Genomic DNA, 23,457 nt, shown 5'->3' with positions numbered 1-23,457 from the left:
ATCTATCTTGTGCTCGGGAAGGTGAGTTACTAAATTTTCAATTCAAAATCTTTTGTTCTTGCTAACATCCACTGTCAAGTCTAATGTATTTCATGTCATTTGTCAATGGAGCTAGGGCTTTTAATGTTTATATGGTTTAGCGATAGCACTCTCACTACATACATATATAATATGTAATAAATATGAAGTGCGATAGCACTACTCCAGATTGTCCCTAGTTGAATTTATTTTTTGGCTTTTGATCTCAATAGTGAAATTGTAAATTAATTGTATGACAACTGTCTTATTATCCCCTTATAATTATATATTTTCAGGTAATTCATTCACAACGTCTGAGTGTATGTTGTCGGCGATGAGCCTAGCAATGATCTTAATTGTGGTTGTCAGCCCAAAATATATATTAAATGCATCTTACCAGATTAGTACTACATAATGTGTGGTAATCGTTTGGAGCCCAGTTTTATCGTCGAATTGCAGCAGTCCATCTCGCTCTCCTCTCTGGGAATACGCTAGAACTTCAAGTCTCTCCGTCCATCTTCTCTGTTATTGCAACCGACCGCCACACACACCTTCACCATTTTGATTATTAATGTTAACGAGCAGAAAAACACGCCATAATAGGAGGAATTTACGTAGCGGTAATGCGTCAACACGACGAGTTGACGGACAATATGGCGAGGGGGCGTGGTTGTGACGTCATGTGAGTAGGGTCTATAAGGGCTGGTGAAACATAACTCGACAACAAAAATCTCTGGTTAAAAGCTCTGCCAGTGCCATATACTTGGTTGTTGTCCATTATTTTCCCACACATTTCAAGTCGGAATATAACACCACTCCTTGAAGGTTCACCTGGAAGTCATTTGACTTCTTTCCTAACTTTAAGAAAAAGTTGAAAAAAAAAAAATCGCCCATGTTAAAACAACAAATGCAAGCAAACGAGGTCGAAGAAATAATGTAAAGCCCTAAGGATCCCATTTCAAAAGTTCACTTGAGGCAGGCAAGGAAGCAGCAGCCTCAACTCACAAAGGTGCTTTTGATGAGCGGATTGGCACAGAGCTCAAGCAGAGCGAGCTCTGCCTTCCCAATGAGGCTCCCTTCTGTCCACTTACTAGCAGCAGGTTCAACCCTTGCGTCTTCTTTCTGAAGAAATATAAAGTATTTAAGATCCCCAAACATAGTTAAGTCAGGTGCCACAGTAAGAAACCTTTTTTCATTTATTTTTAGGCTTATATTTCGCAGGCAGTTCCAACATACTGGATGGGGAAACACTTTTCTTGCTACCATATCTGCTTTCTTTTAAACTGGAAATTTCCCTTCCAACAACATGATTGTAAATTGCAGAGAAAAGACTCATCCAAGATTTGGGACCGCAACACTTAATCAACAACTACAGTACAACACAAAAACATAATTTTAGCAACCTTGCAAATTGAGCACCATTCCAATTCCTTTGCTCTCTCGACAAGGGTCATAGGGTTCAAACTTAACTGTAGGACGGGGCGCAACACTTCTGGGTTCCAATTGTCCTCATGCTTGGAATGACATTAGACGCAGGCAGTCTTGTGCTCCCTTCGTGAGCATCATGAGGAGATTAACTCTGTGTAGATTGAGCTTTTCAGGAGGTTCCCTCTTTTTGGACCATTTATTCCAATAGAAGGAAATGCTCCAGTAATCTACATTTTGCTGGATAGTGTTGTAACACTTAAAACTGGTCTAGGTCTCAAGATCGCATTTTGAAAGTCTTGGTCTCATTTCAGTCGTAACCATAAGCGGATTTTAAGGGAGGGCCAGGCCTCCCCCGGTGGCCGAAAGGTGTCATTGCATGAAATTGACTTTATAAAAAAGTTGTAAAGCAGTAAAACTGCAAAAAAAAAAAAAAAAATGAATGAAATGAACATAAAATATATTTTATAATGGATCAAAAATTTTCAATGAAAAATTAAGTGTTCAAATTAAAAAATTTCAATCTCAAATATTTCTTCGCATTCAAAAACATTTTCTATGATTGAAATTTTTCTTTTTTTGATTGAAGTGATTTTTCTTTTTGAAAATATATATATTTTTAAGCAACTTATTTTTTGATTGAATAATAAAGACAAAAACGTCCTCGTCAAAATATGGGCCAAACACAAATCAACATTAATTCAATCAAAAAAAGTCTCTTCAATTAAAAAAAAAAAAAAAAAAAAAATCTTGACTCCAATCCAAAAAAAAAAAAAAAAAAAAAATGTAATCAAAGAAAAATAGCTTTCACATGCTCATTTTTGAGTTTCAAATTTATTTTTGCATTCACAGTTTTTTGATAGAAGAGACAGTTTTTCTTTTATTGGAAATATATTTTGATTGAAGCAACTTTTTTTTTTTTATTGAAGCAACTTTTTTTTTTTGATTGAGTAATAAAGACACAAATCTACCTCCATATGGCTCCGCCCAGGGGATACAATTTTTGACAGGGGTAACTACATTGGCAAGCGTACCTTATTCAAAGGATGACGATCTGCTAAGGCGAAAAGTATTGCCTTAGCAGCCCGATTTAGAATTCCCCCCCCCGCCCCCCCCAAGAATGATGGGAAACAAAAAACGCTCATTGTCATCTTATTATTATAAATATTTTTGTAAGTTAATTTTATTGCTGACAATGCGTTTTGGGATCATCAACATGTTGTGCCCCCCCCCCCAGAAGTCAAACTCCGCCTATGGTCCTAACCTCCAAAAGTCCTAGTTTTGTTTCGCACTCACTGAACTCGGGATTTTTGGTCGAAACCAGCATTGACCTGCTATTCCTCAGGTTAATTTATTTGTTGATAAATAAAAAGCAATTGGAAAAAAAAAAAAAAAAAAAAAACGTTTTAATGTACCCCCACCTCACCTGTTATGACTGGAGAAATCTTTGCACAAGAGTTGAGGACACTATTATAGCTGTCAAATACTTTCAAAATTAAAAATTACAAATTAAAACGCAAATGCACTTTAAACATAATCAACATTGGCTACATTTACATGGACAAAATTTCCTCAATCTGATTACTATTCAGATTAAAATTATGATCAGGTGCACTGTTTTCATGGACACTAAAATATTAAGGTGCAAAAATATTAAGGTTTGCATGTTCATGCATTAAATCGGAATAATTTTCTACCTACCTACCCAGTGTTCCGCTCACTCTGCTTCTACAAACGATCGGGAATAACAGAAGTGCATCTACTGACATCACAGGTAAGGATGGTTTGTTCCAAAATTTTGGAATAAAGTGATTTCATGCGCGGCGATCAGCTTATCAATCACTGTATCCACCCACCTCGTTTGGAATAGATTCTTGATCGCAATGGGCTGGATCGGGTTAGAACAAGGGTCGGGAACCTTTTAGACAGAGAGAGCCAAAACCCAACATATTTTAAAATGTGATTCCACAAGAGTCATACAGTGTTTGTCTATGTGTGTGTATGTATGTATATAAACACACACTCTATATTCTATACTCGTTTGCCAGCTTGTCCGAGTCAGTTTTGTAAGCACTGTTTCTTTCGTGAACGCATTTAAATGCATTACACGGGAGGCAGAGGGTGGTCACTGGTCACGCTCTGCTTTTACAAGCCGTCGCCGAGTTGCAATTTGAAATAAATCTTGAGAAAATGACAAAGAAAGTCTAACATCGTTACTTAGGTTGTTACAATCGTTGCGCAGTTGTGCACTCACCACAAGGAAAATAACAATTAGAAACTTTATGTGGCGCCGCGTATATTTCCTGGAATAGGAAACTATAATCGAGGACGACCAGCGGGACATGTCAGTAACGGTGGCCGAGACAGGCGGAGCCTTTCGGGCTGGTCGTTGCCTGAGTCTCGCTCTCCTGGAAGTGGCGACAATTTGACAGTCCAAAAAGTCATGAAAGTGAAGTGGCTTAATTTTACCCTATGTATTGTTTATATACTCTAGTTCGTTTGGCCTCCAGTCGGGAGGGGCCGACCCCGCCGCTGACCGAGTGGTGACTTAATGCACGAGGCAATCTCGCCCATCTCTGCGTGACCCGACTTGAAGCATATTATTGCAACGCACATTTGAAGTGTCCAAGATTAATGTGCGAATTTGCCATCAGTTCATCACAGCTGGTTCATGTCAAGCGAGGCGGCGGGTTCCACATTTTAGATGACGGGTTGGCAGAGCGCCATATGCGCTCATCAAGAGAGTCATATACAGTATGGCTCGCGAGACATAGGTTCCATACCCCTGGGTTAGAAAATTCCAAATGGGCTGTGTACATGAAGGATTTTTATTCCAGTCAGGCTTTTAATCCAAATAAAAGTGTCCATTTAAAACGTATCATTTGTCTTGGGATTTAAAAAGTTACAGTTTCAGTTTGTCCCTGTCTCATTTCCGTCTCAACTCCAAAAAAGTCTTCGTCTTAGTCTCAGCTTGTCCCGGTCCCATTCTTGGTTTTATCTCAGTCTCGACTCCCAAAAGTATTGGTCTTGTCTCGGTGAGGTCAAACCTCGAGAAAGTCTTGGTCTCGCATATTCCTCGAAACATCCGTTGGTGCGCATTTAGCTTCACTGCTGAATCATCAGGTTCTCTAGTTTATCATTGATAGAAATTGGGTTAATTAGGGTAGTTAAAAAATGTTTTGATACAAACTTGTTCTGCTCAAGACCATACAGTCAGAGATCACGATTAGCCTAAGACCAAAAGTCGATGTCAACCAGACTTTTGGGAGCCATGACTGAGAGAACACCAAGATCACAAATACAATGATGAGGTTGAACAAAGTTGAAGATTATGTATTTAATCTTTATTTTTACTCTTTTTAACTATATTTGACAGTTAACTTGGGTCAAAATCACGCTGTCAAATGTGCAATAGCTAAAAGAAAACCTTCCAACAATCCAAAATCATAAATCGTGGCCATTTTAAAAGCATATTAGTGTTGACAGAAAATCCTAAATCTGACCTGCTGGCAGCTCCAAGACCAAGACAAAACCAAGGCTTTTGCGAGTTTAGTACAAAATTAGACAAAGACCTTCAACATTTGGTCTTGAGACTGGTTGTCACATAACTATAACTTACCAAAATTATGTTATTTAGTGTATTTTAATACAGACAAATCATAAACATTCAATAAAAATTCTCAAGCTTTTGGCATTTCTAATTTGCGGTTAAAAGGAACAGACCTTGTGCTGTTGTTGGCCCAAATTCAAGCAGCTTAGTTATATTTGATAGTTTGTGCTCATCCATCATCCTCTGGATCACAACAATTATGTTTTTAAAGGCTTTCAGGTCTGGAGATTGTGCTGGCCATGACGCACCTTCACAGTACGGTATGTATGTTGTCCTGCAGCAAAAAAAAAAACAACAAAAAAAAAACATCTTCATAGTGTTCTTCCCCAAGACAAATCAGCAAGATTCCAATTTTGCTGAAGAATTCAAAGATAATCACAGATCCAAATTGCACAGTAGGTGCAGCACACTGTGGCTTGTGGAAGGGAATGGAATTCATCAGACAGTGGAATGGAATGCCTAATTTAAGGAAAATCTGGAGTGGTGTCTTGATTTTTTTCCAGAGCTGTATGACCAAAACTGGTAAGTTGTCGGGACCATCTAAGGCACCACATATTTCAGTTTCAGTTTGTTATTGTTGTTTTGTAATTCTCTCAAGCAAGACTATTTAGTGGAGTGGTCTCCAAACTATTCTACATAGGGCCGCAGAGACTGCAGGATTTCATCCAAACGAACAGGACCACAGCTTTTCACCAAACTGTTGTTTTCGAAGTGTAATCAGTTGACTGCAGCCATGTGCAGAAACTTCATTGGTTCAACTTTTTTTTTTTTACCTGGATCAGATGAAACAAAAACCAGGACCCACAGGGGCGCCTGATGACTGGTCTGGAGACCCCTGATTTAGCATCTCACAATTTAATGTCAGTAGAGTCAGACTTTAAGGGTTCCAGTGATTACAGAGTTCATTTAAAACAGTGGCCTTTAAAGTTTTGCCGAATAAAACACTTAGCATCCATCCATAAAGCGCAGGGGGTAATTGATAATAACCTATTTAATGCAATTGTATATGCTGGAGTTATTCACAGGCTTAAATTGCTACTTGACTCAGATACTAACTCAGATACTGAGTTGAAACACATTAAAGGAGAAATGTCCATTTTCATACAAACTATAGAATGTCTCTGAACAGTAGGATGATAATAAAAAATGGGATGCTCTATTTTGATTGACCTCCGACAGAACTCTCATTAAAACAAAAAAAATCAAAAAATATACCAAAAAATAGAAAATAAAACCAAGGCAATTTCATTTCATGTTGACTTAAAACTGAAGTCTATGAAACTGCAGAGGACTACTGACTGAAGAAATAACCAATGATACAATGTGACTGCAGATGGTATCTGTAAAAATGTCCTGCAAAAAAAAAAAAAAAAAAGAATTCAGTAAGGTTCGTTACTAACTTCAACACTGGAACCTCCAAATGTCATCAGTGTAAGTTTGTGTATTATTATTTATTTTTAGTTGGGTCATGCCCCTTGAAAACAAAATCGCATTGTATGAAGAGTTGAAAATGAAACGCCGATTTCAAAAACAATAAACATGTTATGTTTTGAAACCATTTACTTTCTTCACGCTCCAACTACAGGGTTCTGGACAAAAGAAGGAAAAATGCAATCGTGTCACGAATGCATCAATTAGTAAAGTCATTTAATGTAAACACAATGTTCCCTCCATTCATTATCTTCCAGGTTGCATTAATTCTCTTGAAAATGATAAAACAACGTAAGGATTGAAACTCACTGGCTACGGCTTTAAAAATAATACAAGAACTATATTACAAATATGTTATTAATTAAACATGTTCAGTTAGATATGCAGCAATACTTATTTCACTTAAATGTCACTGCATAACCAGCAAGTTACAAACACGCCATTGACACAATTTCTTAACAGACACACAAAGGAACCCTCTGCTGAATTAAAATGCTGAATTTAATGCGTTGTTTGTTAGCAATTCAAATTGTATTATCATATCCATACTGTTTAGTATGGGGGCATTCTGTTTGAAGGCATTTTGTCAAAAGTGGCTTACAGCAGGATAATAAGATCCACTCTTCCATTATACTGCTCCTAACAAATGATTTACAGTACTTCAATGTGAATCACTTTCCATACTCAGACTTACAATATTCTTTGCGAGGTGATTTATATATTCACCATGTCATCAAACCAAGATGTCATATACAGTACGATTTCACAAGTGTAACCATTTTGCTTCAGCCACAGCAAAAATCTCCAAGGACTACGTCCATAACTATTTGGACAGAGACAGAACGTTACCAGAGCTTTTGCAAAAAAAGAAAGAAAAAAAAAAGATATATTTGAGGTGTAGATTTTAATTTAATTGCTATGACCAAAAACGACATTTACCATTTTGGAAATTATAATATATACTTTATATGTATATATTTCAATAAATAAATAAAACAATTAAAAAACTTTTTTTTTTTAGTGCAATGTATCAATTTTTAGCATTAAATAAACTTATTTCAACTTCGAAGTTGTCTGGCAAGAACTGTACTGGAACAACCAACTCTTTGTTTTTAAATATTATTTTTGTCAGAGGAATAATATGGCCAGGACTGTGTCTAAAGTCTTTATTGTGCACTCAAGAATAATGGCTCTATTTGATTTCATTTATTTATTCAATTCACATTGTTAGTCAGTTCCTCAGGAAATGCTGACTTTCACGAGCATTGTTATTGCAGCAAAACTGCTGGACGTGAAATATATATTGTTATGCTGCATATCACAAATCACATAACAGGTGCTCAGGGAGCTATAATTTTCTGTAATTAACAATGACAGATTTTTCATGCTTGTGAATAGAATGGTTTTGTTAGTGGTAGAGTTGCATACTTTGTTGTTTTGATGTTTTTTTTTAATATTGATCAAATGTGTCCAATGTTTGTTTCAATAAAAGATAGAATCTGTTATTTATTTATAAAAAGCCCCAAAGTAGGAAAAAAAAAATCGTTTGGTTAAGTGCCCATTTTTGAACGACTTTTGGCTTTAACTTGTGAGCATAGATTTGACCATGATGTGGGAGTTGTAAACTCCACTCTTCGCAACAAGCAGCAGTTTAGCAGGGTGAGAACATTTCTTCTTAAGATTTTCATTGCAACTCCCAGTTGAGGTTCAAAGTCACCCTAGCCCCCAAAAAAGAAAATTACACATGTATGTGAAGCAACTACGTTCACTTGAATTACTACTATTAACACTCCATAAACACCAAACAAATAGAATCTATTTGGGTGTTGTTAAACATTTGAACACGGAAAGAGCAGTTTTGTACAGTTGTATAAATACCGTATCTGGTTTTATAATATTTGTATGTGGTGTAGTAGTCTGATATTTGACAAAATTATCCTCCTGGTAAATATTCAAGTACACAGCTGTATTTGCTCTTTCTTATTCAGCTGGAGGCGGAGCTGTGACACATCCACCGTCCATAGAATTGCCACCGACAGTCCCGGCTCTCACAGAATTTTGAGCTATCATGGAGTAATGCAAAATCAGTGTTGTTTTCGTCAACGACGACGACAATGAAAACTTTTCTTTAATGAACATTTTTTTTCATGACGATGACATCATAATGACGAGCCAAAAACGCGTCTTAGTTGACTCTAATGCAGTGTTTTTCAACCGGTGCCTTGAGAGATCGTCAGATGTGCCGTGAGACATTATCCAATGTCGCATATATAAATATATATATATATATATATATTAGGGCTGTCAAATGATTACAATTTTTAATCGAGTTAATTACAAGTTAAAAATGAATTAATCGTAATTAATCGCAATTCAAACCATCTATAAAATATGCCATATTTTTCTGTAAATTATTGTTGGAATGGAAAGATAAGACACTAGATGGATATATATTCAACATACGGTACATAAGTACTGTATTTGTTTATTATAACAATACATCAACAAGATGGCATTAACGTTATTAAGATTCTGTTAAAGCGATCCATGGATAGAAAGACTTGTCGTTCTTAAAAGATAAATGTTAGTACAAGTTAAAGAATTTTTGTATCAAAACTCCTCTTAAGGTTTTCGTTTTAATAAAATTTGTAAAAATTTCAATCAAAAAATAAACTAGTAGCCCGCCATTGTTGATGTCAATAATTAAACAATGCTCATGGGTGCTGAAGCTCATAAAATCAGTCGCACCCAAGCACCAGCAGAGGGCAACAAAACTCCAAAAAACACAAGTAACAAGTGGACATTGCACTGTGCTGTCATTTTAATCGTTTGAGCGGGGCATGTGCGTTAATTGCGTCAAATATTTTAACGTGATTAATTTAAAAAATTTATCGTTAACGTGATAATTTTGACAGCCCTATATATATATATATATATACAGTGCCTTGCAAAAGTATTCGGCCCCCTTGAATCTTGCAACCTTTCGCCACATTTCAGGCTTCAAACATAAAGATATGAAATTTAATTTTTTTGTCAAGAATCAACAACAAGTGGGACACAATCGTGAAGTGGAACAACATTTATTGGATAATTTAAACTTTTTTAACAAATAAAAAACTGAAAAGTGGGGCGTGCAATATTATTCGGCCCCCTTGCGTTACTACTTTGTAGCACCACCTTTTGCTCCAATTACAGGTGCAAGTCGCTTGGGGTATGTTTCTATCAGTTTTGCACATCGAGAGACTGACATTCTTGCCCATTCTTCCTTGCAAAACAGCTCGAGCTCAGTGAGGTTGGATGGAGAGTGTTTGTGAACAGCAGTCTTCAGCTCTTTCCACAGATTCTCGCTTGGATTCAGGTCTGGACTTTGACTTGGCCATTCTAACACCTGGATACGTTTATTTTTGAACCATTCCATTGTAGATTTGGCTTTATGTTTTGGATCATTGTCCTGTTGGAAGATAAATCTCCGTCCCAGTCTCAGGTCTTGTGCAGATACCAACAGGTTTTCTTCCAGAATGTTCCTGTATTTGGCTGCATCCATCTTCCCGTCAATTTTAACCATCTTCCCTGTCCCTGCTGAAGAAAAGCAGGCCCAAACCATGATGCTGCCACCACCATGTTTGACAGTGGGGACGGTGTGTTCAGGGTGATGAGCTGTGTTGCTTTTACGCCAAACATATCGTTTTGCATTGTGGCCAAAAAGTTCAATTTTGGTTTCATCTGACCAGAGCACCTTCTTCCACATGTTTGGTGTGTCTCCCAGGTGGCTTGTGGCAAACTTTAAACGAGACTTTTTATGGATATCTTTGAGAAATGGCTTTCTTCTTGCCACTCTTCCATAAAGGCCAGATTTGTGCAGTGTACGACTGATTGTTGTCCTATGGACAGACTCTCCCACCTCAGCTGTAGATCTCTGCAGTTCATCCAGAGTGATCATGGGCCTCTTGGCTGCATCTCTGATCAGTTTTCTCCTTGTTTGAGAAGAAAGTTTGGAAGGACAGCCGGGTCTTGGTAGATTTGCAGTGGACTGATGCTCCTTCCATTTCAATATGATGGCTTGCACAGTGCTCCTTGAGATGTTTAAAGCTTGGGAAATCTTTTTGTATCCAAATCCGGCTTTAAACTTCTCCACAACAGTATCTCGGACCTGCCTGGTGTGTTCCTTGGTTTTCATAATGCTCTCTGCACTTTAAACAGAAGCCTGAGACTATCACAGAGCAGGTGCATTTATACGGAGACTTGATTACACACAGGTGGATTCTATTTATCATCATCGGTCATTTAGGACAACATTGGATCATTCAGAGACTTCTGGAGTGAGTTTGTTGCACTGAAGGTAAAGGGGCCGAATAATATTGCACGCCCCACTTTTCAGTTTTTTATTTGTTAAAAAAGTTTAAATTATCCAATAAATGTTGTTCCACTTCACGATTGTGTCCCACTTGTTGTTGATTCTTGACAAAAAAATTAAATTTCATATCTTTATGTTTGAAGCCTGAAATGTGGCGAAAGGTTGCAAGATTCAAGGGGGCCGAATACTTTTGCAAGGCACTGTATATATTATTTAGTTTTTTCGACATCGGCGGACGGAGTTGCAGTAGTAAGGAAGGAAGGAGTAGGTAGAAAGTTCTTGGTCGTGTGCAGATGAGCGAGGTATTGCTCGTGTCGCGTTCAAGAAATGCTCGGATTTCTAGCCATCAGCGACCTTGCTATCTGCGACAATGTGGACCCCAGCACGTCTACTGCATATCATTTGGTTAGACACGTCATGTGTCGATATACTCAAAAGTGTCCTTTCTATTTCATCCATGTTTTATTCCAACACATTGTTAAGGACAGCAAGGTGACTAATGGCTAGAAATCAGAGCAGTTCTTGAGCGCGAAACGATCAGCTATCCAACAGCGCCATGGTGCCAAGCAAGTTTAAACATCATCTCCAAATGAAACACCCGTCGCTTCAAAACAAGTCGCTGGACTATTTCGTTTGCCTTCGTGAAAATACAGAGGAACAGGCAACTTTTTTAAGGAAAAACTACAAAGGCAAATGAGAAAGCCATCAAAGCCAGTTATCTTGTTGGTGAACTTGTTGCTAAATCCCAAAAGTCCTACAGTACTACCTGCCTGTAAAGTCATTGTCTGCGAGATGCTCTGCCCTGATGCGGTTAAAGACATTGCTCAAATCCCCCCGTCTAATAATTCTGAGCGTTTTCAAGCCTAACTGCTATAAAAAATAAATAAATAAATAAAAACTGAGAAAGACTGAGAGCTGTTGAAGAATAAGGATATCGACTTTTTGTATTAATATTTTATAATTAGATATATTGTACAGAAAAAAAAAATTGTAACATTTTTGGTTTGTGGTGTGCCGCAAGATTTTTTTCCAATGTACAAGCGTGCCGTGACTCAAAAAAGGTTAATAAACACTACTCTAACGTGACAAAAAGATTGCCCATTTACATCTGACGAGACGACAACTACATAAAAATGCGCCATCATACCTGTCATAAGCTCACAATGCGTGACATTTGATAGTTGTGCACGTAGTTTTTTTTTGTGCTGTAGTCAGTCAGCCTGCTTCCGAGCCGTCATTAACGTGACTTGCGCACACCCCACCCTCCCCTGAGGCAGTGCAGATGATTTATCACCAATAATGGCAGCTGCAAGCGCGAGGATGCATGGTCATATTTTAACTGTATTCCGGGCAATGTACTGTCCCCGTGGGAGACAAGAGTGGTGGCTGTGGCCACACACTTGTTGGAGAAAATACCTGCAGCCTACTACGAATCTCGAGCGGCACATCAAAGTTGGACAAGCTGATATTTATGGGAAGGTAAGTTTTTACAAGTCATTTTAAGATATGAAAGAAATATAGTTCTGTTCAGCAAATGGTCCGTTATCATGTTAATATTTATTTTCTACATTTTTGGTGTAAATGGTGCACCGAGGTTAGGCTATGCACCACGGTGAAATGTGCGCCATCTCTTGATTCTCATTTGAAAGAGAAAGAGCGGCAATGTTAGACGTTAAAAAAACTTCCAGAAGCTTCCCAGTAAGTTGTGTAAGAAAAATAACACTCCTTGATAATTTAAAGTTAGTCATTCACATTTTATTTTAAGCTAGAAGGTGTTGGAGACGAGTCCAGTGCGTACTGAGCCAAGGAGAAGAAAGTTTGTCGAACCAAACCTATCCTGGTGAGTTTCCTATAAGTCCTAAATTGAGTTAGTGTGTGCGCTAAACAATTTAGAAAAATACACACGTAAAATTATAAAACCAGTCAAGACAATACTGTTAAGGACAAAGAATTATGATAAGAGTTCAGTTGTTATGTCAGTTATGTTAGAGTGGTGAAAAAGAAAAAAGGTGTTTTAGTGAACTTTTCAATTTAGCATTAGCACATGAGCTGTTCTTGTAATAGGAATAACGGTGATGACTATATTCGAGTCCAATATAGCTTCTTTTTTTTTTTTTTATTATTTAGCTAGCCCATTACTGGTCTGTGTATTGTATTGTTTTGCACTTTGAGTAACAACCCTGCACATTTCGTGCAGGCTGTTTTTTATTTTTCACACCGGAAGAAGTACACAGCGCAATTCTATTTGGACTTGCTCTGAGTGGGCCAGGAGTTGGTTATTACTTTTGTGTTATTTTACAGTTTTCAAGGCTTGGCATATTTTCATTTCCAAACATATTATGTGTTACATATGACTTGTAACTCCCTGCCCAGCAGGAATATTATTTTACTGCATTCATTGTGTAAATCTCACCAAAATAAAGCAAATGTTGTGAAAATAAGTGTTTACTTGACTGTCAATGTTCATTCGAAATTGTTGAATTCCTTTTTTTTACTAAAACTTTGTGAATCCATCTACCAATACTAGTCTAAAATGTTTTGAGTTTTCGTCAACTGAAAGTAGACTAAAACTTGTAGAAGTATTTTCGTCCAAAAGACTAACACTAAAATTAAAATGGCTGCCAAAAACAACACTGTGCAAAATGTATGGACGTCTCAATAATAAGGGAATAAACAAGGCTGCGGAAAATATAACAAAAGGATCTGGCGTTTCACTCAATAGCATCTGGTGGGTACAAGAGAAACCCAGTCAACGACTTGACGTCACATCCATTCCTAAAATGGCAGTGCACATGAACATTAACTAGTATGATAATTTTGGAAAATACAAGAATACAAACAGATTGGCGATGGGGCTGCGTAGGGTCGGTTGCCGACGGGCTTACACTCACACGGATTGACACGATTACTGGTTTCTAGATAATAGAGCTGATTTGTGTACACTCCACCCCTCCCGATCACTAAGCTTATAGACTCCCCCTCCCCCTCCCCTTCTTTCCCTGGCCAACATGCCCCCCACATGGTGGCAACCGGAAATATATCTAGCTGACGATAGCACCAACATATTCATAGTTATTGTAGACGTTCAATGTATTTCTAGTAGTTGTTTGTGTTTTTCTTTCTTTTCTTGTTTCTTTTCCTTTCTTCTGTTCCCCCATACCCTTCCTGTTTGGTGCCTTGTCATAATAAACGAGGTATGTTGAATGATCACAGTGGGAGTACGTCATACGCTCAATGTGAAACATTAAAACTGTTCAGACCAACTGGACACTTAGACTTCCATTATCCGTGTCAAACAGCTGAACAGGACATGTTTTTTTAAAAAAAACAAAAAAAAATACAGACAAGTATTTTAACACCATATATTTTAAATGATAAAATATTACTCGGGGAACCATATATATTTCTTCAGTTGAACACTTGAAGTACGCTTTATTATTATTATTTTTTTTATCCTCAACTATAGAGGTTTAAAAATAGAGCAGCAAGTCGAAGCAGTGTGACCAGTGGCAGAATTAGAGCTATCTTAATGGACTTATATGGATGGTACTTACAATCTTGGCCTATACTATCAAATCATTAAAACTTTGGAAAATAGGTCTTGGCCTGTATTGAAAACTGTATTTTAGATTTACACAGGTTATCTTTTCTGATATTTACATTTGTTCCATCCTCTTACACCCGGGGGAGCAAAGCAAAATAAATTTGAATTTGAGAAGAAATACAATACTTTTCACAGCGCTGTATTTATTACTTATGTACTGTATATATGCAGTGCACGTAGCAATATGCATGCTTTCCTTTTGAAGCCATACAACTGAGGTAAAATTTAACACCTACTTGAAATGAAATATGACAATGTCCAACAAAATAGGGGGCCCACCGCTGTTTCTACATGCCTCTATATTGATATCTGATTAATGGATCATGAACCTCTTTGTAGCCATCTGTTCTGCAGTTACACACAGGAAGGTCATGCCACCTCTAGATGATGTGATGTTGGTTGGTCGCAGTGGATCAGATGCTTGTCATTTGTGGTTTGGAAGAAGGGCAACGACAATGCTGCATTTTCAGGCTACAAAGTATTATCACAGCAAAGCAACACATTGGAAACACACACTGTGAAGTCGTAGGCAACATATTCTAGCTTGTTGGCAGTCTGAAGAAATGACTGTTTATAGCGATGCAATATCCGACAAATGCTGTTATTACCCCAATAAACAAATCCTGCTACGACGACATTAACAACTTTAAGAGAGCACTGAAATGTTTCTCTTTCTATTGTATACTCACTCAACACTTTCAATACCGCTGCCATTAGCCATAACAAAACTATTTACAAAAATCAGAGCCCTGTCAACCACATGTAATAATAGTGTTTATAGATAATTTTCACAATATTTTTCTTCTTGTGTGTTGTTACAAGAACAAAAAAAAAAAGTGTATTTTCTGTAATTATAATGTTCAGGGGTATTCTTTCAGATGACAATGCCAAACTAAAGTGTTATCACACCAGAATCCAAGAAATTGTTTATGCTGGAGTTGTCCAAAGTTAGAACCACTCTTATAAACCAAAGTGACCGAATGTTTTTTTGTTTGTTTAATTATTGCATCAGAACACTTTTTAACTAAATTATATTTTGCTGAAAAAATTATCAGTGATTGGTACCTCTAAATGTTTCAAACTACTGGTGGGAAAAAAATCAAATGTGTAATTAGCAGTGTTGTTTTCGTCAACGATGACAACATTGAAAATATTTCATCAACGAACAGTTTTTTCATGACAACGGCGAGACGATAACGAGCTAAAAACCCTTTTTGGGAGACTAAATCATAACCAGACGAATGACAGTTTTCATCTGACGAGAAGAGAACAAGTTTCCGTCACGTTTCCAATGTGTGACATTTTTGTGTAGTTATAGCCTGCATCGTAGCAGTGTCTGGTTGTGCTACTCGTGACGTGCTGCGCCACCCAACCTTACAGACTCACCAGTGTTTCGTCTCCAGTCTTCATGCAGGCTTGCACACACGGTAAGATTTGTTTTCTTGGCCAGAAAGAATATGCAATGTTTCTTTAGCCTTTAAAGGTCTGTGCTAAGTGATCGTCACACACCAATTGTAATTCGTTGCATAGCATTTGCGTTAGCATTAGTTGGCATTGTCCTTATAGATACACGGTACAATATGCGCTCATCTGTCAACATTCATTCGAAATAGTTGAAAGCCTTTATTTAGCAAACATTGACTAAAACTAGATAAAATTAGTCTTGAGTTTTCATGAACAAAAACTAGACAAAGAGAAACATATTTTGAGGTGACTAAAATAGGACTCAAAGTATTGTCATCCAAAAGACTTTTAAAATCTCAAAAGGGTTGCCAAAAACAACATTGGTAATTTGTTTTCTTTCATTGTTTGATTCCTGAACGTAAATTCATTTTCTAGTGTTTACATTTTATGTTAACTAATTTTCTGTCTTCTCAGTGAGCCACCTCAAATATATAAAACGATGAAAATAAATTGAAAATTGCTTCTTCCTGTTTTAAATACCAAAAAATTGAAAATGAAATTAAATGAGCCCACATTTAAGCACTTCTTGATGACGGATTGTCTTTCTTCGTTTTTAATAAATTATAGTCTAATACACTGGCGCAATAGTTTGGTGAGAAGTTCACAGAATTTGTTGTTGTTGTTGTTATTTAGGTTAAATGAATAAACTTTTGTCTCCATTAGTGGTGTCAACAGTAATCGATGCGGCGATGCATCCCGGTGCGGGGCACGGACGATTCGATTCGATGCGGGCAACAAGCCGAATCGATTCAGCGCATTTTAAAATATATACTGTAAGTACGTTCAAAAATCTTCCCTGCGCAATTCCGGTGATGCAACGGATTTGGTTTCCCCATTTGTATTATTATTCTCATGTTTCATTTTTTACACATGCATAACTCTGGTCAAGTTTCCCACCAACCTCGTAGAAGCCAAAATGTATCCAGATGTCTGCTTTCAATGTCTTAGGTGCATCAATAATCTTTCTCGCTCCCTCTTTCTCCGCTTCAGCCATTGTTATGTTATGTCCTATCTCTTAGAGGTTAGATCTTGGGCCCAAAATGTTAAGCATTCACGTTCGGGTCGAGCCGCCGCGCCGACTAATAAATTATATATAAAAAAAAAAAAAATGGAATAAAACCGAGAGCAGGCTCTCTGTATTGTGCATTTGCTTGTGCACGCACATGAATGCCGTGGTGCCACCCACTTTTTCTTCTTCTCCCCCCGCTGTGGCGCTTGCGATTCATTACGAAAGACACTTTTATTTATGCACACAAAGGCAACACAAATGTGATCCTTTTGAATCTTCTCCTCTGTGTGTCTGCAAAACCGCATGTTTTTTTTTTTTTTTTTTTTTTTTTTAATATTAAACTTTCCCGGCGTTATTTCGTTGTTTAAAAGCTTTTATAATGATCATAAAAATATGTAGACTATTTAAACATTAAGAAAATTTGCGTTTTTTTACTGCCAACTGAGAATTCGTTACAAAGGACACTTTTATTTATGCACACAAAGGCAACAGAAATGTGATCCTTTTGAATCTTTTCCTCTGTGTGTCTGCGAAACCGTTTTTTTTTTTTTTTTTTTTTATATATTAAACTTTCCCAGCGTTATTTCGTTGTATAATTGCTTTTATAATGATCATAAAAATATGTAGACTATTTAAACATTAAGTTGCGTTTTTTTTTTTCTTTTTCTTTTTCACGTCACTCCAACAATTTTTTTTTTTTTTAAAAAAAGGGGTTTTCGGGCTGGGCCTGCAAATCAAGTTGATTGATCGGGCCGGGTCGGGCTTCAATACCAGTGAGCCGTGTCGGGTTGGGCTGGATTTTTTAGGCCCGATCTAACCTCTATTGCACATATACAGTGGGCTAGGCCTACATTTTACTTTTGTTCTACATTGCAATTTAGTTATTTTTTGTTTGCAACTGAACTGATCCCTGGATTGATAATGTGATAAAGATGCTGCTGCACTACAATATTTTCTTTGTCGTTTTCTTTAATATTTACTTGAATATTTTTATTGATGGGTCGTTGTGACTAAAATACAGTGACTTTTATTAATGATTTTGCACAGGAGTTCAGATGTTGCACTGTGTGAAAGGCTGCTACTGTGTGTAAAAAAAAAAAGAGTAAGCCCAGGTCTCATTCAAAGCACTAATTAAATGCTGTGATCTGTTTATATATATATATATATATACATAAAGTATTTTCAGTTGACTTCATCCAGGAGTGACAAAAGAGCCAATAAAAAGTTGTTTAATGTCTGACCGCTTGTGTTGCCTCATGATTCACGAAAAATATGCTTTGCTTTAGAATTTTAATGCATCCCAGGCTTTAATGCATCGCAATGCATTGCCGGAGCGAACCGAATCGAATCGTGACCCTCTGAATCGAATCGACTCAAATCATGGCTCTCCGAATTGTAATCGAATCGAATCGTGAGGGCAGTGCCGATGCACACCTCTAGTCTCAATACATATATAGTCACGCACTTTCAACACAGCTGCTGTTGCCACTTCTCGAGATGTCTGATGCGTAGTTAAAACAGAGTCTTGTGATTTCACATGTGTACAAGAGTAATTGTTGCAAATGTATTTGCTCGCACATTTTGCAGTCCAGAATAGTAATGGTGATCGTTTATAACCGTGCTCTTGAATAACTTAACATTTGGCCAAGAACTAAGAACACATTGGTCTTGTCGGTGTTCAAAACAAAGGTTTAGCATAACTTTCTGGTGGGAAACAAAAGCAGCCTGTCAAAAATTGGCTAACGAAGAGTACATTCAAAAATTTCAAAAAGAATTTCAAAATTCCTCCCGCCGTCCATTTATGCAAAATATTGAGTCTTGGCACCAACGAGTCAGTGTACAATCTCACACAGCAACTCGCTAATACTGATTGGCCCACAAGAATGTGATTAAATCTTCGGGCGGGGACAAGAATGGAGTAAATGTTGATCTAACAGCACAGCTCGTCTATTGTGAGGCCCTGCAGAGTGAGCAGTACGGATGTTGGTGCTCTCAGAGAATAGGAACTTTCAGGAAGGGGCCGCAACACAGTGAATGACAGCAACATTGCTCCTTTTGTTTACCAGCATGGGGAATAAGCCAGTGCTTCCCACAGGAAAGACGCTCAACAAACAAAACTTGTAGTTGTTATGGATTCAGAGTTGAACAGGAAAATAAATTTAGCCATGATATCAATAATGTCATACTGTTTAAGTTTAAAAACTCAGACTGCTCTGAGGAAATCATTGGTTTGATTAGTCATCCTAAAGGGGGCAGCAATAAAGTCGAGTCTTATCTCTTCCCAGAGCAAGTTAACCTACCACCACAAGAGTTTGCGCTGGATGACAGAAAAAAGGACGTCACGTGCTAATGAATCTCACATTTAGCACACGACAACTGACCGCGCAGAACCAGTGTTTCGAGCAAGTTAGCGAAATAGACAAAGTTGTGGTTACTTTTCACCAAAGATATTGCTGACAACACAAATTGCCAAAAGTAAAATCAATCATTTCAATGTAAGCAGAGAACATACCTGTCAAGTTGTACGGTTTCGGCGTAATTTGTACAAGTGAGCACTGATTTTTAAATGTGTACGCCGTACGTTCAAAATCTGTACGTTTTTCGTGTTTTACGTTTTTTTTCTCCGTTCTGATTTTGTCACCGTTTCAGCAATGAGACAATGTGCGTTACTACGTTTGTTGAGTGTTTGTTGTGACGCCGTAGCAAACGTGATGCTAGGCTAGGTGGCGTCAATATTTCCTCACTGTAGCCTACAATCTACGCCTAGATATCACTTGCATATAGAACTACATGCGAAATGACAGACTCGGCGGCGTTAGTAAACAGCGCCATTTGAAAGCAGACTTCCCAGAAATGCTGTTGTAGTGAACCTTCCTAACGAACCTAAGTAACTTTTAATCTAAAATACTCCTAAATCAGCAAAATCTTGACTTGAATCTATCTTTAAATGATGAAACAGTTATAAAACTTTCACATGTCGAAAGTAGACGGAACGGAAGTAATGCAAAAACGGGAGCAATTTTAACAACTTTAACAGTTGATTCACAACATAAAATGACTTCCAAACATCGCAAAGGTTACTTTGTTTCGTTTCTTTTTTTTGTTTTGTTTTGTTTTTAATGGGGGGGGAAAAAAACATGAAAGGTGGCACCAGTTACTTTGCCAAGTAGTTACTCTTACATTCAGGTAACTGAGTTACTAACTCAATTACTTTTTGGGAGAAGTAATTTGTAACTGTAATTAATTACTTTTTAAAAGTAAGATTAACAACACTGGTCATAAAGATAAAGTGTGCAGAATGAAAAGTGACGAAAGCGGAGATTTAATTCTGCAAATTTGTTGCCGAACACAATTTGCCTGCAACTATTACTGATCACTTCTCAGAATTAGCAAAAGAAATGCTCCCTGACTCAAAGATTGCATCGGTAAGTTAATTTTATCAATTGACCTTTTTAATTTATAATTGGACACACTAACAAACTACCTTCAAGTCAAACTGAATTGCGAACTGAAGTGCCATGAAGTGCTGGCATCATGACATGATAGAAATTGCCAAAAGTGCTACATACAATAATAACAAAAGTCACTGTTAAATTTTGGTAATCAAGATGTAGCAGAAGATATTGATTGTTCTTTGATTGCACCTGGTTTTATGTTACAATATTACCAATAAATTCATATTATTTTAAAAATTGAGTTTTATTTTTGTTTCCTATTGCACGCTATATACAACGTTGTAAGATTAGTCACCAATTTGTAAGGGAATACGTTACTATTTCTGAGATTGCCAACGGCCTCGGGTTGACAGGTATGGTAGAAACACAAGTAGGCTCAACAATCATTAAGAGAGTGTGCATTCCACGTTACAGAACTGCTTTTTGCAGAGAAATCATACAACAAACTACTTAAGAAATTGCGAGCCAAACCAATCTCTGACATCAACAGCATAGATGTTCTTCTAGGTGAATGGACAAGAAGCGCTATAAGTATATTCCAAAAATCCTAAATTGCTCTCCATAGTAGAGTTAAAGCTGGGGTGAAATGTGGAGTGAAAGAGTGTAAGATCCGAGTTGCATGAGTAATGAGCAGCTGCTTAAATATGGACAGGGAAATTTGAATATTCATATCCATCTATATAGTATGTAAAATTTTGAAAATAGCTTTGCAAAGCTGGTTTTGCCTTGGAAGCATTAATAAAATAGCTGAAGGTACTGCATATAATGTAAATTTAGAAAAAAATATATGTCAAGAAATTAAAAAAGGGAAAAATACGCACATGTTGAAAATGAAATGGCTGAGGCAGTGTCTATGAAAGGAAAACATATTAGACATATTTGTTGACAACTCAGTAAAAATAGATTATTTGGTTTCAGTTGAAATAATGTACATTTTAATCATTCAATTTTATATAATTATTCCAGGACATGCATAAAAGATTAATCGAAACAAAAAACAAAGGATTTTTTAAACTAACAATAAAATAATAATTTGACAGTTAAACTGTATAAATGTCAGGATAGATTTTTTTTCTCCTTTCTACTAGAGATGTGTTTCTTTCAGATTTGAAAAGTGAACACATTGGGAGGTCACGGTGTTTGTTAATATCCCAATTTCAAGCCTTGCGGCAATGTGATTTTAGCTGGCTGGCAGAATAATCGTTTTTGGGTTGTTTTTTGTTTGTTTGTTTTTGTTTTGTTTTTTTTTCAAATTGAAAGTAGTGCTAAATAATCGTTGGCTCTTAATTATTAAAAAAAAAAAAATAAATAAACATTGACAATTATTATATTTCAATATTCATTTCAACAATATCCAGAATTTGTACAAGTATAAAAAAATGTATCAAAATTGTGTGTTCCTATTGGTTTACATCAGAAATTACTAAATGACTTCAAGATTAGCTGCATTACCATCACATTTCTAGTTTAAATTTGGGAAATTTGTTCACAAACACAAGGGTCCATTAGAAAATATTTTTGAGTTTTATAGAACGGCTCTCCATTCTACTTCAAGCTGTTATCAATATTTTATTAATATTATTTATACTGAGGTGAGCAAAAATATTAAAACAACTCTCAGGATGATGGAACATAAGTACAATAAGAATTTCTACAATAGACATAACACACTTATGAGCCAACATGTGGTGTAAGGCTTTTAGGCATGTAACTATAATCATGCCAAAACTACATTAAATCATCCATGATCGTGTAATTGCCCACTATTATTATCGCGTTTGCAAGTAGATCGTCAACTTGTATGAGTGTTCCGGACATGAAAATCGGCACTAAACATAGACAAAGGGTGGGGAAATAACTGTGTGATGACAGTAAAAACAAGTTGATTTACCTTGCAAAGAGTTGTAGTCACAGCAACCTGTCTGTCAGCTGACACAAGCTCGCAGCTCCACCACAAACTTTTCCGGCGATGTTTTTTATTTATTTATTTATTTTTAAGTGAGTGTTTCTTAAATCCGATTGTGTGGTCAACAGATAGTGTCAGTCTACGTAGCCGCGATTGACCCTCCGTTAATAGCTGGAAGTTTGGGGTGTCTGTCTCTGTGCGCCTGTGTTTGATTGGTTTAGGCGAGCAAGAAATGAGGTGGAGGAGCAACAAGTAGCTCTTACTGACTCCTAGAGGCGCAACGGGGTGCTGAGGGGATTTTAGTGCAGCAGGGGGAAAAAAGACTCAATTAGAAATGACACTAAAAATGCTCTACACTTGAATATATAGTACTTTAAATGGCACGTAAAAAATACTTTATTGTGAGTCTGTATTCCAAACGTTTGCATAAATTAAATATATTTATATATTTATATATATATGTGTTTTTTAATAATTCAACTTGTAAAGGCAAGCACTAAAGTGGATGAATTTCTTTAGCTTTGTAAAATGAATGGCTTTAGTATTTAGTTTAGTAATTTTGACAGCTCGGTGTAAGTCTAAATGGTTGTTTGTTTACGAAGGCCCTGTTATTAACGCTAAAAAAATAATAATAATAATTGAAGGTTAATTCCTGACGATTTCATTTTTTTTTTAATTTAAGAAATAATTCTAAAAATAAATAATTCTACAGTCATTTTAAAATGTAACTTAACTAAATCGGGTTTCCATGTCGAAATTATGGATGTGATTATATTTATTAGTTAAAAAAAAAAAGAAAGAAAGAAAAATATTTGGAAAAAATATGTTTCAATTAAGTACCAGAACTATTTAAACACACATTTTGCATAAATTTGCACCAAGGATTTGAGTTTTGTGTTTGTCTAGATTTTTTCCAATTACCCTATAGGACAAATGCCATTAAAAAGGAAATTAATTAAGGTTGGGTTTAGTAGCCATTCCAACAGTTTGGCTTTGCTCCCCCCTTCATTATTTCTCCCATTATTCATAAGATTCAATAACATTTACAGCCAGCAATAAATTCACCATGCAATTGCACTGTAATTAACTAAATACGGATGGTGCTGGCTGGAACATAATAATAGTGTTGGTGGTAAACTAATTTAATTTAAAAGATGTGGGTCTTGTTTTATGATATCTAT

The 23,457-nt window shown here is 36.7% G+C and overlaps 1 protein-coding gene across 3 annotated transcripts in view; it reads right to left on the bottom strand.

Annotated features, from left to right (window-relative positions):
• tspan9a (tetraspanin 9a) overlaps positions 1-22,477 on the bottom strand; it is a 332,421-nt gene extending 309,944 nt beyond the window's left edge. For all 3 annotated transcript variants that reach the window (XM_057837779.1, XM_057837777.1, XM_057837780.1), the window contains exon 1: positions 22,262-22,477. The gene's annotated coding sequence lies outside the window, so the exon portion shown is untranslated. The remainder of the gene's footprint in view (positions 1-22,261) is intronic.
• Between the last annotated feature and the right edge of the window lie 980 nt (positions 22,478-23,457).

This window comes from Corythoichthys intestinalis, chromosome 5, assembly GCF_030265065.1.
Source record: "Corythoichthys intestinalis isolate RoL2023-P3 chromosome 5, ASM3026506v1, whole genome shotgun sequence".
NCBI lineage: Eukaryota > Metazoa > Chordata > Actinopteri > Syngnathiformes > Syngnathidae > Corythoichthys > Corythoichthys intestinalis.
The sequence above is the reverse complement of the archived record's forward strand: the minus strand, read 5'-3'. Positions and strand labels throughout refer to the sequence as shown.